Raw genomic sequence first — 16,039 nt, 5'->3', positions numbered from 1 at the left:
CACTGCAGTAGACTTATACATAATATCTGCAATAAGACCTGTACATTTTTGAAAGACTAGTGCCGACATATTTCTGAACACTGCAAAGGTCAGCACCAAGCATAAAGTAATAGTTCCTGCATTTTTTTTTGTACATACTTCAACCCAAAACGTTTCCGAAGCAAGGCGTTGTTGCATTAATTTATCATCAACAGAAATTGAAGCAGCAGCGATTAGTAAAAGGAACGGATATACAGTATATTAATTGAGCATTTACGTACAAAACAATTCCTAGGAGGAAGGATCATTATATTACTGTGCTTTTGTAAAGAATAGTTCTTCTATACAAACTACACTTGAATTTTGGAAATAAAAGTAACATATTTAATGGAACCAGTTGTTTTGCTTCAACAAAACCCACCTTCGTCTCACAATGACCTAAAAACGCCGTTTTTTAAATACATTGGAAAAATCAGTGTCTGCAACAATAACTTGCTAACAACATGCCTTCTGGTGTTCAGTTTAGGGAAAAAAATATCCAGAAAGCTGAGTGGGTCTTATTTGGCGTCAATGGTTGTTAACGAAAGGAGAGGTTAAAAGGTACAGGTAAAATATAGTGGACTAAAGTTCACTGTTTAACCCAAATAGGGCAGCTTGCTGAGGCATGAATGGTGTTGGCTTTATTTGAAGATTAACATGAAATTCTGATCGAGTAGAATTGTAGCCATTGAAAAACAAAACTCAAGTCCATCAATCAGGAATAATGTGATCTATTAATAGTGTGTATTTGAAGCGGCGGGAATTCTTTTATGTTTTATTTTCCTGTACTAAACCTTTGATTTAGTACATTGTTGCTACATGCGTCCCTCATGCTTTATATAGTGTGTCTGAGAGGGACCACTCCGGGACTCAGTGTAAGCTCTGATATGTTTCATAAAGGCAGAGCTAACAGCCTTTACCTCTGAAGTGACCGCGACCTTTGACCCAGCCAAAGTCTCCCAGGTTGTCAGCGCCTTTCCTTCCTCACTGCCGGAGTGCGTTGCTCTGGCCCCCTGTCAGTCCTCTCCTCCAGGGGTCCCAGTGGAGAGGAAGGGAGAAGCGGCCAAGGACCAGCTGGTTCCCGAGACCGTCCAGGGGCTTCGCCAGGTGCTTGGGCTGGGGGAGACGCCGCGGGCAAGTGGCCCACTCAGAAGAGCTCCACGGTGCATGTTGGATCTCTTCAACGCTGAGGCAGATGCTAATGGTGTGAGCAAATCTCCCGGACTGTTGCAGGGCAATGTTGTGCGAAGTTATGAGGATAAAGGTCGGTAAAATGCAAACAAATTGCACACACTTAAAAAAGTTTCTAGCACCCAACAGCAAATTCAGAATTAAAATGGAGCCACATTCCCCATGCAGGATAGTGTTAGATAAGATTGTTATAAGGATTTTAACATAATTTGGATACTTTAACATAACTTGGGGATTTATCCATTATTTTACCGGATTAGTATGGGGAAGGAAATACGCCTGAGCGATATATTTCCAAATGTAGATTTTATGTAAAATGCAAGAGGATTAATTTGACCTAAGTATCCCTTAATATTGTGAGTTAAGCGGTCAATTTTTCTATATTGGTCAAATGTTTAGATCTGGAACAGGAGCCCCTGAGTTATACACACTAAGACTTTAAATATACTCAGGGGCAGGGTGACATTGTTGGAGTTAATTATCATGTGAATGTGGGGAAGGGGTTGTTTCAGCTCCATGCACTGACCCGGAAATGTCTTTCTTTTCTTATAGGTCACGGTAACCAGACCTGGTTTTATTTCAATGTCACTTCAGTTGGCAGGAATGAGCAGCCCCTCAAAACTGAGCGGAGGCTCTTTAAGTTAAGAGAACCTTCTCAGCACGCTTCTCAATTGTGTAGGGTGAGCGCTTTCACTCAATGACTTGTCTTTCTCCTGTTCAGCTGATCGAGCTGATATTGGGCTGTGTCCTGATTACCCCGTCCTCAGTGGGGAGACTTGTTGCGATTCCAGCTTCATGTCTTGTGTTTTTGTTGATTCATTTACAAGGTCGATCTGTGCGAGTTGCTGGACAGCAGCGGAACACGAGTTGAAGTGATTTCCTCCAGAATTATCCCTCTGTCTACTGAAGGATGGCAGGTGTTCCCTGTCACTCAGACAGTAAGTGCAGGACACTGGTTTTATGAAGGGAATTTCGTTGTCAAATTATTAATGGAATCATTACGTCCCTCCGAATCCTAATAGCCAGGGGAACGGCATGTCAATTGCAAAGCATTGATCCAGCACCACACTGCGGTTCATTAACGCAGGAGCCTTATATATACCACTATTATTGGACTTAGACCATTAATTGCACTGTTCAATAAGGCTTCGTGAAAATTAAAACAATCATTTATTATTATTCCTGCCCTCACCTTTTGTCTCATTTTCACACCCATAATGAGCTGAGAATATAACTTTAAGAGATACTTCAGGTGTAATGTTGCTGGTCACAAAAGGTTTGAGTTCTAAAGAAAGGCTAGATTTTTTTTTACACTGGAACATAGGAAGTAGAGGGGTGACTTTATAGAAGTTTATAACACAATGAGGGGTATAGATAGGGTTAGCGGTAGATGTTTTTCGGTAGGGTATGATTTGGAGGAACCGGTGTTGGACTGGGGTGTACAAAGTTAAAAATCACACAGCACTAGGTTATAGTCCAACAGTTTTATTCGGAAGCACTAGCTTTCGGAGCGCTGCTCCTTCATCTGGTGGTTGTCAAAGGATCAGCGCTCCGAAAGCTAGTGCTTCCAATAAACCTGTTGGACTGCAATTTGGTGCTGCGTGTTTTTTAACTTCCCTAGGATAGGGGATTTTAGGACCTGGGGGCACTTTTTTTTAAGGTGAGAGAAGAATTTTCTTTTATAAATGGCAGGAGGGGCAAATTTCTTTCACAGAGTGTAGATCGTGTGTGGAATGATCTTCCAGAGGAAGTGGTGGATGTGGGTACAGTTACAATGTTTAAAAGACATTTGGATAAGTACATGAGTAGGAAAGTATTGGAGAGATATGGGCCAGGAGCAGGCAGGTGGGACTAGTTTAGTTTAGAATTATGGTCAGCATGGACTGAATGGACCGAAGGGTCTGATTCTGTGCTGTATGACTCTAGCATTCTGTGTACACCCACATCTGGTCTGGTCCAACCTGAGATCTTGATGTTATCGGTCAGGGTCAGGGGTGGACGGGAGATGGGAGAGGGAAACTTGCTTATCTGTAGCTCTGTGCTGAAGATAATTGACCGGTTCTAACTCTTCGAGTAAAAAGTGAGGTCTGCAGATGCTGGAGATCAGAGCTGAAAATGTGTTGCTGGTTAAAGCACAGCAGGTCAGGCAGCATCCAAGGAACAGGAAATTCGATGTTTCCGGCCGGAGCCCTTCATCCGGTTCTAACTCTTCCCCAGGTATGGCAGTGGGTTAGGAATAGCAGCTCAAACCACGGTTCCATGTTCAGCGCTGGCATCCCGTCACAACCCAGTGCTGCCAGATTTGCCAAAGATGGCGATGCCCATATGGACTCCCGGCCTTTCGTGGTGATCTTCAGTGAGGACCATGAACTTGAGGCTCCCAGGCCCCTCAGTCCAACAGGTGAAAGGGTCTTTCTGTGTTCCAGGAGCTAATTCATTCACTTCCCACCAGTATCATTCTGGCTGAGAGCAAGTGGCAGCTTGCAAAAGTACTTTGGGCAAACCTAACCCTACTACAGTTTGTCTCAATCATGGCCAACCCTTGATGGTTCTATTACATCGAAAATCCACCTTGACCTGAGATTTTCCTGGAGTAAGAAGCTGTTTTGGTTTAACGTGGTCCTAGAGGGTGATTAATGTTTAACAAAGACACCCAGAAATTGCTGGAAAAGCTCAGCAGGTCAGGCAGCATCTGTGGAGTGAAATCAGAGTTAACATCTCAGGACCAGTGACCCTTCCTCAAAACTGCTCTGAGGATTTCTGATTTCCCTCCGCAGATGCTAACAGACCTGCTGAGCTTTTCCAGCAATTTTTGTTTCTGATTTCCAGCATCCACAGTATTTTCAGTTTTGATCAGTGTTCAATACAGAATGGATAATATTTATCAATCTCTTTCTCCGTGTGTGTCACACACATACACACACAACTCCTATCTCTCACACACACAGCTCCCATTTCTCTCTCTCAAACACACACGCATGCACACACCTTCCAAATCGCTCTCTCGCTCATACACACACATCTTCCATCTTTCCTTCTCCCTCTCACACACATCTTCCATCTCTCTCTCTCACACACACATACCCCTTCCATCTCTCTCTCACACACATACCCACCCCCTTCCATCTCTCTCTCGCACACACACCTTCCGTCTCTCTCTCTCTCTCACACACACCCCTTCCATCTCTCTCTCATACACATACCCACCCCTTCCATCTCTCTCTCTCACACATACACACACACCTTCCATCTCTCTCTCTCATACAAATACCCACTCCCTTCCATCTCTCTCTCACACACACACATCTCTTCCATCTCTCTCACAAACATACCCACCCCCTTCCATCTCTCTCTCTCTTTCCCACACACATACCTTCCATCTCTCTCTCTCACACACATACACCTTCCATCTCTCTCGCACACACATACCTTCCATCTCTCTCTCTCTCTCTCACCCACATACGTTGATCACAATTCATAACGAGGAATATAAGAATCTTGACTTTACTTCTTGTTGAGTGTCTCTCTCAGTCTGTGTTTTCTCTCTCTTTCTCTCTCTCTGGGTGATGTGATAGTAATCCCGTCAATAGTTTCCCTTTATTTAAGCCACAGTCCATCCCGGATGAAGAAGGAGTCGGTTGTTTCCGCAATGCCAAGTCCTTTAGCCCGGCTCCCGCAAAGCAGGAAGATCCGAGCTGTCCCGCTCCTGACCATGCTGCCCTTCCAGAGACATCCTCTGTATGTGGACTTTGAGCAGATCGGCTGGTCTGGCTGGATCATCTCCCCAAGTGCCAATTACTGCCAAGGGGCCTGGCCCTTCCCACTGGGGCAAGGCTTTAAGATTACCAACCAGGCCACAGTGCAGTCTATAGTGCATGCCCTGAAACTGTCCACAGAGCTGGGGAGTCCATGCTGCATCCCAGGCAACTTACACTCCATAAACCTGCTGTACTTGGACAATGAGGAGAATGTGGTGTTGAGACTGTACAGGGATATGGTGGCAGTCAGTTGCGGGTGTCACTGCTTCAATGCTCCTGCTCCCCCCTCCCAATGTGGCACAGTGGCTCACTTTCAATGAGGACCTTAAACTCTTTGGACAGTGAGTGACACGGAAGGGAAAAGGGTGTACTGATCTTTTAAACATTACACTTGCTTACATAACTCCACCTTCAGGGTCCATTCGGTTGGTTATGGGTGCTTTATACTAACTGAGAGGCTGAATAAAGGGGAGGTGTAATTTCTTTCCAACAAACTAAAACGGTGTTAAGTTATTGCGCTGTTAATTAGCTGAACACTTACCCAATCCATATCATCACCTGGACGCAACTCAGTATTGATTACTTGTAATGAAATGGCTGAGTATGCGTTACATTTATTGGTTGTCAGGTTGGTCAGATGAAAAATTAGTTCTTTACAATGTTAAGTTAATCGTGATAATACTGACATTGCAAGGAAGACCATCTCCGCTCACAAATTTGATCATCTGTGATCTCAATTTCCATCAGATATTTATTAGATCTGAATTATGAAAGGCGATCAGTTATTCGGATTTGCAACAGTTCAGTATTCTGCCCCAACTCCCAAGCTTGAAGGATAATTTTAACAAATAAGTTACAGAGCAGACATATTCCCTAACCCAGTTGGCAATTGAGCTGGTTTTGCGGGAATTTTGCGGGAACAAAAAGTGTTTGTACTTTTCGTCATTTGCTTGATCAAGTATTTGGGGAAAATATATATCTTTGTAAATAAAAATAAACTAATAATCAAACTTAGAACTCGTTTCGCTCCCGTTTTCATTCTATACTATATTATGCTACAGTCTGAATAAATTATACGACAGTTCCCAGTTATTAATAATGTGCACCGAGCTTTAGTGAACTTGTGGAAATCAGCTGATTGCTAACTGTAATATTTCATTTCCCCAGTATACTTACAAAAGTGTCACATGAAAATACAAGCGCCGATGTCCAAATGATTACATGTTCCTGCCGGACATGAATTTGCCCGTTAATGTCAGTTCACAATTAACAATTTACAGGTACAATAAAAGCAAACTTACCACAGTGCACTAATTTTCCTGACTGCAGGAGATAGATAACTAAATGGGGCTTTTTTTTGAGGGAGACACCTGTTGAATTTTTTTTTCTGCTCGAGATAATCAGTGCAGCCAGTTCTGTCTCAGATTCCAACATCCTAGCTTGCATACATTCACTTTCAGTTGTGTGTGAGCCTGTAAAACGCGCGTCCCTGCAGAGCCCAGAGTAATGAAAACTGCTGCTGCTTTCAATGTCTTCATCCTGGTTTCTCCTGTTCAGTGGATCTGGCGCTACTTACATCTCTGGTCATGTTTACCTTGAACTTCCAAAGTGGTTTATCCGCTCTGCACGGGCGGACGATCATTGCTTGCGTTCATCCTAGTACCTCGATTCACATTCCAGAACTTCAGCAGGTAATGCTGATAATTTCACTTTTAATGGAAAGAAACACCTTATGTTCTAATACTGACTCGATGCACCATCAACACATTCCAGGCCAGCTGGTGACACTAAAAAGGTATTGAGGGTCACTGACTGACAGAATGGATCCCACAACCGGGGCAGCCCTTCTGTCTCCAATTTAGGGTTTAGGATGTGAATTAGCAGCGTGGTTGGAAGGGGATACTCCTGCGGATGGAGTTTGAATTGAAAGTAATAGATTGAAATTTTGTCGGACAACATGCCAGGGACAACTTTCGTTCAGACACTGTGATGGGACTTCATAAAGCGAAATGTTTACTTTCCAAGCGATACAATAAGTCAGAAGCGATTGCACGATGGGTGTGGTGTAGCTGTTTATTTGTTGCATTAAGTGGAATAAAAAAAGATAGCGCATACAGTCACAGGGCATTATTATTCACTGGGGAGGTGAAGGTCTCCTTATCACTAGATTATTAATCCAGAGACCCAGGTAATGTTCTGGGGACCCTGGTTTAAATTATGCCATTGTGCAGACAGTGCAAGTTGAATTCAATACAAAATCTGGAATTCAGAGTCTAACGATGGCCATCATTACACTGTCCGTTGTCAGGAAAAGAAACTTTCTAATGCTATCTTTATCTGGTCTGCCCTACATATGACTCCAGACCCACAGAAATGTGGTTGATTCCTAACTGCTCTCTAGGTAATTAAGGATGGGCAAACCAATTATATCTTCATTCCAAATAAAAGCAGTGCTGCCGTCCTTCAGGAGATACATTAAGTTGAACTCCCAGCTACCTGAGCAAAAGGGTTTGGTAGACATTCCCAGAATCATAGAATTCCAACAGAGTGAAAGCAGTCCATTTGAGTCACTGAGTCCACACCAACCCTCCGAAAAGCATTCCATCCAGGCACAGCCCTCTACTCAATTTCTAGCAAATCCACCTAAACTGGGATTGTGGGAGGAAACCAGAGCACCCAGAGAAAACCCACACAGACTTGTTGAGGATGTGTAAGCGTCTCACAGTCACCCAAGGCTAGAATTGAACCGAGGTCCCTAGAATTGTGAGGCAGCAGTCCTAACCCCTGATGACCATACCACACAAGAACAGACATAGACAGGCAGGAAATTGCATGCATCTCTGGTCAATTTTTCCATTCTTATCAAGCAACAGCAGAAAAAAAATCTGGCCAGTCATCCCATTTCTTGCTCCAGGAACATTTGGATCACACTGATTAATACTGACAAAGGGGATGTGGGATAACATAGAACATAGAAAAGTACAGCACAGAATAGGCTGTTTGGCCCACAATGTTGTGCTGAGGGTTAATCCTAATGTAAAATAAAATAACTTAACCTACACACCCCTCAACTCACTGCTATCCATTAAGAATGGAGTATTAACCTGAGTTTCAAAAGGCATCACATGAATGCTGTGCACTGACTAAAATCGTCTTATGCCTGCACTGCAAGCCGAGAGAGATGTTTGCTGTGCCCATATTAATTTACCTCCAACATGTGGCCTGGTGTGAAGCAAGTGTGGTGTGTACTGTCATTCCCATGGAGGAGATGCAGGCATGATGATGACGTCACTGGATCAGTAATCCTAAACCCCAAGTCAATGTTCTGGAGAAGTGGGTTCAAATTCCAATCGAGCAAATGATAAAATTTAAATTCAGCTAAACTGAGGAGTTAAAGACAAGCTGGTCTAATAGTGACCAATTGTTGTAAGAACCTGGGTCTGGGTCACTAATGCCCTTTAGGAAAGGAAACTGCCATTCTTACCTGGTCAAGCCTACAGATGACCCCAGATCCACAGAAATGTAGTTGACTCTTGATGAGCGCTGGGTAACTATCGGGTTTAAATGGCCTAGTCAGAGATCTTATCAGATAAAACTAAATTAACCAGCAACAACCTGTTGGACAACAACCTGCTGAACTTCTGCAGCAAGCAAAATCTGTCCACCAGTTACAGTTGGTGTAACAAGTTACAAGTAGGATGGGGTAAATCTTGGATATGACCGTGTAACCCGTCATTTAATGAAATTGGATCTCTCAGGAACACATGCCCAGTAAAGCTTGTGAAAAGTTTTCTAACCTGACAGCAAGCGATGGGATAGTTGCTTGGTCATACAGAACTTGCACATTGCTGAAAGGACACAAGAATTAGAAGCTTTTCATCCCACACTCACTGTGACTAAATAACTTGGAAAAAAGGGCATTAAATTCTACAGCATGAGAAAAGGATATTGATTGGTTTGGCCATCATAGAGATACAGTAAGAGCAGTTAACTGTCACTCTTCATTCTCAGACCAGTCAGATAGATTCCGTTTGGTCAGGGTGTTGCCATGGGAATGGATGAGAGATTGGCAGTCTCCATGACCCCTTTTTTATGAAAAGGTGCAATGTGTGTGCAAGTTTGTTTTACTTACATAAAACAGGGTCAGTGTACTTAAATATTTAGCTTTTAGCACATGCAAATACATCACCAGAATGATGATGAGTTTTAAAATAGTTTCCAGTGTAATTCTTAGCACAGTCTGGATTATTTAATAAATTATTTCCAATGGCAGAATCATATCTAATCCTGGATATACTTTCCTGAGGTTTGAAAGCACAGGAAGTACATACCAATGATGTATACACAGTATCAAACAATACAATCATTGGCCATTCACAGTGGCCAGCACACCACTGCTCACTATATCCTGTACAGATAAATTTTGGAACTTTGAGGGCACATGTGGTGTCCAAAGCCCAATTAGACATGAACCCAATCCTAATAATGTGGTGTATCGTACAAGTATGACAATATTACAAATGTTAAGGTTGTGTGTTAACATGGATATAAAATATAAGATGGTTGGCAGCATATCATGTGACTTTGACAATATCAGACCGGCCTGAACTGCAAACACATAATCAAAAGGTGAACGACCATCGGACTATTTTAAAAATGGGTTCACATCAGCCACCACTGCTCAGTCCAAACTTCACATCCATTGACATTTGGAGTTAAACCAAGTTCAACAAAAGAAGGTTGTGGTTGTTAGAGTCTCAACTCACACTCAGCACATTGCTGCAAGAGTTCCTCAGAATAGTGTAATCAAATCCACCGACGTCAGCTATTATCTCAATGACATCTCCTTCACCAGAACATTAGGAATGGGGCTGATTGACAAAACATTCACAGTGTTCAACATCATTGTTAGTCATTAGACTCTGAGACAGTCTGAGTCCATATACAGCAAGATCTGGACTACACTGTGGCTTGGCTCAGTAAGTGACAAGTAATATTTATCGCAGTCAGTGACCATCTCCAAAAAAAGAGTCCATCTGGATTTTCTTGTCATCACAATCTTTGCATCCCCAGGATCATCAGCCTGAGTGTAGTGATTGTAACAAGGTCAGCCAGGTGGAGCTCATAGAAGATGAGATCCTTGATTGGGCCTGTTAACCTGGTCCAATCAGGGAGCCTTCCTGACAGATATAAATCTGGCTGCGAAATAAAAAATAAATGAATAAATAAATAAATCTGGCTGCGACATCCGTCACCCCATTGATCGCTAGGGTTGATTCGGCTGATCTGGCTGGCTAGGTGGGTGTCCCCCTTCCCTCACAGCTCCATGTGCATCCTTCCTGAAGCTCAGCGCTCGGTTGCAGAGGATGACCCCCTAGAAGAGGACTGCTCCGCCGGTCTAGGGTATATAACATAGCTACACTCCGCTGCTAGGCCAAACCTCCAAGACGATTTGTAGGATGAAGTAGGGAAGTCAAGCTCCAAGACTTCAGACACATCCAAATCAGGTACTGCACGTGGCAGTCTGCCATTCTTTAAAAAAAATAAATAGAAGTGTCAGAGGTTCTGCTCACTCTGAGAGCTGGCTCTGAGGAAGCCGGACCAGTGTCAAGTAAAATGCATATGTAAATATAGGGTGACCCAGTGATGGGGTAACAGCATTTATGGAGTCATTTCACTGAGGATCACTATTGACCAGAAATTTAATTGACCAACTGTCTAAATACTGTAGTTATAACAGCGCATTAGAGGTTTGGAATTCTACAACAAGTAACTCACTTCTTAACTCCCCAAAGCTTGTCCACCATTTACAAGGTACATGTCAGGAATATAATAGAAGACTGTCCCCTCACTTGCTTGATTACAGTTCCAACAACACTCAAGAAGCTCAACATCATCCAAAACAAAACAACATACTGTATTAACCTCCTTAGCCACCATATTCAACATGAACTCACACCACTACACGCAGTGTGTGTACCATATCAAAGACATATACAACAACTCATCAAAACCCCTTTGACAGCACATTCCAAACCCGTGGCTTCTACCACATAGAAGAACAAGGACAGTGAGCAAATAAGAGGTCATCATCATCTGTCAAATTCTCTCCAGTCCACTTGCCATCTTGACTTGAAAATCTATCACTTTCCTGGATCAAAGTCCTGGAGCTCCCTTCCTCACCATAATGTCCATGTTCCTACATCATGTGGACCACATTGGTTCAAGAGGTCGCTTATTACCACCATTTCAAGGGCAATTCAGAATGGACAATAAATGTTTCTCTGGCTTGTAATGCCCACATCTCATGAATGAATGAATAATGAAGTACTAGCCATAATGCAATACTGCTCAATATCAATCTCAGCCTCACAGGGTCCCAGTATCCTTTGGGTATTAGCAAAATGTTGATGAAAGGATTCCACAAGTACTTGTCAAGGAGAATTCATTAGCTCACATTAATTGCATGATGCAGACTGTTTGGTGATGGTCTATTGTCTGGCTCTCACCAGTTAACTAATTATAGGTTAGCCATTATCCTGTCTGAGAGCTGTTGTGAGGCACAAATAATATAAGATAAGCCAAGGATACGAAAAGCTATTAGGCTCATCTAAGCTTATCACTCTCAGACTTTAACTTCCCTGTTATAACATATAACCAATTTTCAATGTTCTAAAATTCTCAGCTCTACGATTATGCCTGGCAGATTGCTCTGAGCATTCATCACTCTTTGAGCAGAGCTCTTTCAAATACATGCTTATAATGCTGATAAATAATTTACCTGTTAATATCCTGAGTTATCTTGAAATAGACTCTTCCAAATTTTGTTTGTACTTTTATTCCTCAACAGTTCAAAAAAACTTTGCTTAATCAGTTGTGCATAGATTATAAGGCCAGGGAGGTTACATTGAACTTGGACAAAACTTTGGTTAGGCCACAGCTGGAGTATAGTGTGCAGTTCTGGTCACCGCACTATGGCAAGGGTGTGATTGCCCTGTAGGGGGTGCAGAGGAGATTCACCAGGATCATGCCTGGGATGGAGGTGTTTATTGTGATGAGAGAGGTTGGATAAGTGCAGGGTTTTCATTAGAGCAGAAGAGGCTGATTGCAAACCTGATAGGGGTGGATAAGATTACGAGGAGAATGGACAGGGTGGATAGAACTGTTTTCAAATCCTTAGTAGAGAGTCAATAATGAGGACATGAGGAAAATGGACAGGGTGGATAGAACTGCTTTCAAGTCCTTAGTAGAAAGTCAATAATGAAATGTTATAATTTTAAGGTGAAAAACAGGGGGCTTAGAGGGAATTTGAAGGAAGATCATTCACCCAGAGAATGATTGGAATTTAGAATGCACTGTCTGGGAGGCAATGAAGAGATTGAAGAGACTTTCCACATGGTGCTGATTATGGTTCTCACTCCAGATTCACCAGATTTAAAGCCATTTATTTAGCCCACCATTAACAAGAACTTAAAAGCAAAAACAAAGCAATCACGTTATTGGGAGTTGTTGCAGACTCCCTAATAGAAGGGGAGAGATAGATGGGTAATTTTTTATGAAAGTAAAAAAAGGGTAATAATAGGCTGGGATTTCAACTTCCTTAAGACTAACTTGGATAGACAAAATCTGAAGGGCTGACAGGAGACAGTATGCTTGAACTGTGTCCAGGAGAGCTTTTTAAGCCAGCCCATAGAAAGTCAGTCAGAGAGGGGGTAGATCTGGATCAAATCTTAGGGAATGAAGTCAGGCAAGCAGGAATGGTCTTTGTGACTGGAAGCATGTATCCAGTGGCATACCACAGGATTTGGTGCTGGATCACTTGTTGTTTGTAGCGTACATTATTGAAGTAGACACAATTATGTTGAAGTTGTATAGGAAATTGATGAGGTCTCTTCCGGAATACTGTGTCTAGTTCTAGTTTCCCTGTCATTGGAAGGATATTATTAAGCTAGAGAAGGTTTTGAAGAGATTTATTAGGATGTCGCTGGAAATAGAAGGTTTGAGTTATGGGGATAGACTGGATAGGCTGAGATGTTTTTCACTGGAGTATAGAAGGTTGAGGGGTGACCTTATAGAGGTTTATAAAATCATGAAAGGCATGGGTAGGATATAGAGACAAGTGTTCTTTTTTTCATGAGGGGTGGGGGATTTCAAGATTGGGGGCCATACATATAAGCTGAGCAGGGAAACATTTCATAAAGATGAGGGGCACTTTTTTTCACAGAGAATGGTCCATATGTGGCATGAACTTCCAGAGGAGGTGTTGGATATGGTACAATTACTACATTTAAAGGACATCTAGCTAAGTAATGAAGAAGAAATGTTTGGAGGGAAATGGGCCAGGAGCAGGCAGATGGTACTAGTTTAGTTTGGGATTATGTTCAGCATGGAATGGTTGGACCGAAGGTTCTGTTTCTGCGCTGTATGACTCTATGACTCAATAATTATAGGAGGCTTATCAGTAAGTTTGCAGATGATATGAAAATTAGTGGTGTGGTAAATAGCAGGCAGGAAAGGTTTAAACTACAGCATGAGCTGACCAGATGGACAGAACAAACGCAGTGTTGAGTGATGAATTTCAGGAGATGTAAAAAGGCAAAGGAGTACAAGATAAATGGTAGGACCCTGAGACCATAGTATGCATGCACATAGATCTTTGAGGACAAGAGGACAAGTTGATAGGGTGATTGATAAAGCATCTGGGATATTTTCCTTTATTGATTGAGACATTGAATACAAAGCTCAGAGATTAGATGGAGTTGCATAGGACCTTGGTTAAGGCATAGCTGGAGTACTCTGCACAACTCTGGTCACTACACTATAGGAAGAATGTGATTTCATCAGAGGGTGCACAGACAATTCATCAGAATTTTGACTGGGGCTGAAACGTTTCAGTTACGAAGAGAGACTACGTATGCTGGTGTTACTTTCCTTGGAGCAGAGAAGGTTGAGGTGGGATCTGACATGGGCCAACAAAATTATGAGGAGTAGAAATAGGGTTGATAGAACACATTATTCCCCTGAGTAAAGGGTTCAATTACTAAGGAGCACAGATGAGGTAAGGGCAGGATATTTAGAATGATTGAAGGAGTCAAAGGGGCAGTGGTTATTTGGAGCTGTCTGAAAGTAAAGTAAGGGGTGAAGCATTGCAAGCATTTAAAATGTATTTCAATGAACACTTGAAATGCTGTAACACACAAGGCTATATAGGGAATGGGATTGGACTAGATAAGTGCTTGATGATTGATATGGACACAATGGGATGAAGGGCCTTTTACATGCAGTAATACATGTTGACTAAAACAGGGAAATTTTCAAAGTTTTACTCTGCTCGTGGTTCTAAGCAGAATGGTTATGACAGTCAAATCACTACCCACCATCTGTAACCCAGCAGGTTAGCTGCTGAACATAGAATATTTTACTGAATGCACACATTTGTCGAAATAAAAAAAGTTTATATTTCAGTTGAGAATCTTCCAGAAAGTTGTGGTATTAAATTTCCAGGTATAAATTTACCCCATCTTTTTTCAGTGCCAATAGATCTGGTTCATATTTCTTGCTCTATCTAGGGTTGGTTCATTGTTTTGTCATCTACATTTTTTAAATTGAACATTCTTAGTGGGCTGGATTTTGTTGTCAGATGTGAAAGATTGACATGAGCCATTTCCTACATTGTTCCTCACTAATTAATTTCTGCTCCAAATGTTTCTGTAAGCGAACCAGCCTAACAATCCATTTTCCTCCACAGAGCATATGGATCCTCTGTGAACAAAGTGTGGAATTGTATATAACCAATCTGACAAAAGAATTTGTAATGAACAGTGCAGAGTGTGAATCAAGAAATGGCACTTGGAATATTGATCGCAAGGTCACATTAGGTACAGTAAATGAAATACTGCATAGATTGAAAGAGTGAGAAACAGACAGAAAGAAAATATGTACATTTTAAAATTTCTTTCAAATCCCCCAAAAGTAATTAAAACCTAAAGGAATAAGACTTCGCACCTATTAAAGATAAGTTTAAGAGCAGTAAGTATTTGTTGTCTGTATCAAAATGAGATCTAATACTGAATTAAATAAGCCCTAGCCTTTTCTGGCTGTTTTAGTTTGCATATAACATAACAAATTCATATTGTTCAATTTATTTGAATAGTCAATCTTTAGATGTGAGATAGATACCAAGGAGTAGAGATTTCCATGTTCAACAGTACTATATAGCTACAGAAACTCTCTTTAAAGCAAAATACAATTGTCATCAGAACTCATTCTTTCTGAATTCCAACTTACAAGTTGAAGTCATTGAGTCAGTTTGCTTTTTCTCTGTGCTAAGTTCCTGCATTTTTCTTATTCATTCATGGAATGTGGGTATTATTGGCTGGGCCAGCATTTATTCTCCGTCCCCAGCATCCTTGGGAAGTTGGTAATGAACTGCCTTCTTGAAATTCTGCAGACAATTTGGAGCATGTAGACACACAATGCTGTTAGGGAGGGAATTCCAGGATTTTGACCCAGTGATCCTGAAGGAACAGTCACACATTTCTAAGTCAAGTTGATAAGTGGCTTGGAGGAGAACTTGCAGGGGGTGGTGTACCCATGTATTTGCTGTTCTTGTCTTTCTAGTAGCTGTCATGGGTTAGGAAGATGCTAGTTAAGGAGTCTTGGTGAATTTCTGCAGTGCATCTTCTAGATCATATGCACTACAACTACTGAGCATTTGTGGCAAAGAGACTACATGCCTGTGAACTTGATGCCAATCAAGCAGGCTACTTTGGGAACACTGTTAGTGAGGTGTTCACAGCAGGAGTATTAGCTTCTGGCCTGCTCTTGCAACCACAGTATTTCATATAATTTGTTCATTTCAAATTATGGTCAATGGTAAACCCCTGGAATATTGATAGTGGGAGATTCAGTGATGATAATGGCATTGAAAATAAAGGGGTCATGGTTAAATACTTTCTTGTTGGAGATGGTTATTATTTGGCACTTGCGCAACATGCATGTTACTTGCCACCTGTCAGCTGAAAACTGGATCTTCTCCAGATCTTGCTGCATTTGGACGTGCACTATTTCAG

The sequence above is a fragment of the Hemiscyllium ocellatum genome, chromosome 43 (assembly GCF_020745735.1).
Source record: "Hemiscyllium ocellatum isolate sHemOce1 chromosome 43, sHemOce1.pat.X.cur, whole genome shotgun sequence".
Classification (NCBI taxonomy): domain Eukaryota; kingdom Metazoa; phylum Chordata; class Chondrichthyes; order Orectolobiformes; family Hemiscylliidae; genus Hemiscyllium; species Hemiscyllium ocellatum.
The sequence above is the reverse complement of the archived record's forward strand: the minus strand, read 5'-3'. Positions refer to the sequence as shown.